Raw genomic sequence first — 3,209 nt, forward strand, 5'->3', positions numbered from 1 at the left:
AGAGGGTGGGGTTGTGAAAAGCATAGAGATGGGTGGATGAAGGAAACAAAGGTGTTGGTGAACTAAGGCTTGGGAAAGCTCATAACAAAGTGGCAAAATTGGCAGATATTCCAGTTTTCATTGATCTTGTCTTGACATCTGTTTCCTCTTGGATTTTGTTAATCACAGCCTGTTGGTAGATGGAATTAAAGCAGTCCAGTTATCTATAACCCTGTTTTAATATACGTGTTCCTGGTTCTTTCTCCTAACTAGTCCACAAAAGTTCATTAGTATTCTGTTTGGTTGATTCTTTTGCATCCCAACATTTTCAGCCTTGGCTGGCTCTGTTGATATGACTCTTTGAGGTACAAGCCCTATTTTCAAGTCCCCCATGGTCCAACAGTGGGTGTGACCGCAACACTGTTACAGGTGCCATCCTTCAGATGAAGCATTGGGCCAATTTCTCTTCTATTTCATGGTGCTGCTTCAAAAAAGAGGTGAAAGGGCCATGGCCCTTTCTCATAATCCTATCAGTTAATCCTAGCATCCTGCCCAACTCAATAACATGTACTTTAATATACAAAGCTATCTGTGGGCTATTGTTGAGTAGAAAATGTCTGATCCATATTCTTAAATAGTCACTGCACTGCCAGTAGTGAACTCATTGCTTTGCTATGTGCTTTGAGATACCCTGAGTATAAAAGATGATATATAAAACCAAGTTCTATTTAACTCTCTGAAGTCTCCCGGACTAAACAACCTGAGCCACAGATAACTTAATGAGAAATTCAGATGAGGGAAATTATTTCTATCATTGTTCTCCTCCTTGCTGCTATATATTTCAATAAGGTGAAGAACCAGTCAGAAATAGAGTCTTTTATGATGTGGTATACTTGAACCTTTGCTTCCCAGCCTTTAAGCACATAAGAAAAAAAACAGATGTCTTGTGAAAAAAAATAGCTTTACATGCACTTGGATCTTTCATTTTATAAAAACAGTCAAGCCACAACCACAAGATTTCACAGATAAGAGAAAAAATGTGGATTGTACTTAATTCAATATTATAAAGAAATGCTCTTATGGGGAGACGGCAAGCTGAGCCAAAGCCAGACCAAGATTGCTGACTGATCTGAAAAATGTGAATATTATTCACACTGGGACACCACATCTCATAATGCTCCATGTGTGCTATAGTATATAATTATGAAATGTTTGCATTAAGTAACTTGGGTGCCTAAATACAGATGTTCCTTATTGACATTAATTGGACTTGACATATCTTTGGCCTGCTTTATACCAGTCACCAAAGCATGCATTTCCACTTTACCATACTTATTCTAAAGGAGCTCTGTTCCATATCGAGCTTATTAACAGAGAAAAACATTAGTGCCTTAGCTATCTGTCACATATTTCAGTTAAAAATGCAATTGGTTTCCTTTAAATAGTGTGTTTGTTGGGACCTGACCACAAACATTAATTATTGTTCTTTTTTATTTTTATTTACAGTGAAATCAGTCCCCAGGACTCAGAGAAGTATTTTTCTTTCCAAAAATATCATTAGATGTTGATGCCATTTGTTCTTGTCTTCTTAGTGCCACAGCTAAGTTAAGTTTTTGCAAAAGTTCATAAAGAAAGAAAAAATTGTCCTCTTGCCCCCCCCCCACAATAAATATTATTTTTGCAGTTATCATTAAATTTAACTGTCCTATATATTACTCTTCCTGGAAGTCTGATTCTAATATTCCAGAGACAAAACCCACTTAACTCATGAACAGACATCATGTTTTTGATAAACACACATTTCATCAAAGAGGTGAACACAAGTTCCCCCAAACTTAAAAAAGTCTTCTGAGGTTCACCAATCTTTAGTTGCCCTTGGGATCACCTATTTTAGATGGGTCTGCCAGCCATAAAGCTGAAATCTGGATTGGCAAGGGCTAGAGATCCATGGACCTGAGGTTTTGGATCATGCCTTCGTGAACAAACTTCCAACTGATAGTCTAATGAAATCTAGGCTTTTTGAAATCCACAAATGGAAAACACATACATTACAATATTAAGCTGAGCTGTAGGTGAGTAGGCAAGTTTTAATTGCCTCTTCTTACAAATGTGGTAAGGGGAAAGATGGATACTCATCTGAAGTTTATTTGGACTAGATTTAAGACTGAAATATTTGTTTTTAAGACAGACTTTTTGCATGTGTTGCTTTGGAAATGGGTCAGGCATGCTCTGAGAACAGCCTTTCTTGAGAAAGCCATGTCAGTGTAAGATACTGGGTAGCACTATGAAGTGTCAAGACACCTCCAAAGTATTTTCAAATTTTTTATATATATATAAAATAAAATCAAGTTTGATTTGATCTAGATCCTGGTTTTTCTAGGCCTGGCTTATTTAATGGTCTTTGAGCCATATGAAATGAGCTGAGAGAAGGCATGTAGAAGTGTATTTCATAAAGTAATAACAGTTTCAAAATAAAACCATTTTGTTGCAATGATCATTTACTGGACCATATCATAAACCAGGGGTGCATTTGGCAGTGCTGCCTGCCATCAGTGTTCCCTGCTATGGTGTAGTTTTACATTTTGTCACAAACATATTGCATGGGCAGCCATTTTGCCATTTTTGAATCATCTCATACATTTAGGGGCCAAATCCAGCTTCAGCTTCATTGAAGAAGAGTTGGGTCTTCTGTCCATTACTGCTTTAGAAATACCTGCTTTTTCCTTCTTAGAGAGCAGGCTAAACTTTGTTTAGGCATGGCATCCGTTATGTCTAGATAAAAGCCTATGTGTATTTATGTGTAGGTTCAGATCCTGTGTCTTACAGGAAGCAGGAAAATGTTAGTTTTTTAATATAAAAAATTCTGTGTTTCATGTTGAGACTCCTTGTAAACAAAACAAAACAGCAAATGACTGACCTCTATTTCTGTTCAAGAGAATTATTACTTGCTACAGTCCTTTCAGCTTCCCTTTATCAATATTGGCAGAGCAAGCAAGCAAATGTCTTCTGGAAAAGCTTTTGCTGGGTGTTATGAAATGTTTTCCAATGCTAAGAAGATTTGATCAAATCAGATAATGGTAAGCTTCCCCTATCCAGTGTCACTATGAGTTTACATTAACTTGAAAAAATGTGATCTTTGAATACTACTGTTAGGGGATGACAACCACCAGCAATTCAGTTGCTTGCAAGGCTTAATAGACAGCTTCCAAAGTAAAAAAATGGGGAACATG

The sequence above is a fragment of the Gavialis gangeticus genome, unplaced genomic scaffold (genome assembly GCF_001723915.1).
Source record: "Gavialis gangeticus isolate Ggan-Ray unplaced genomic scaffold, GavGan_comp1, whole genome shotgun sequence".
Taxonomy (NCBI): domain Eukaryota; kingdom Metazoa; phylum Chordata; order Crocodylia; family Gavialidae; genus Gavialis; species Gavialis gangeticus.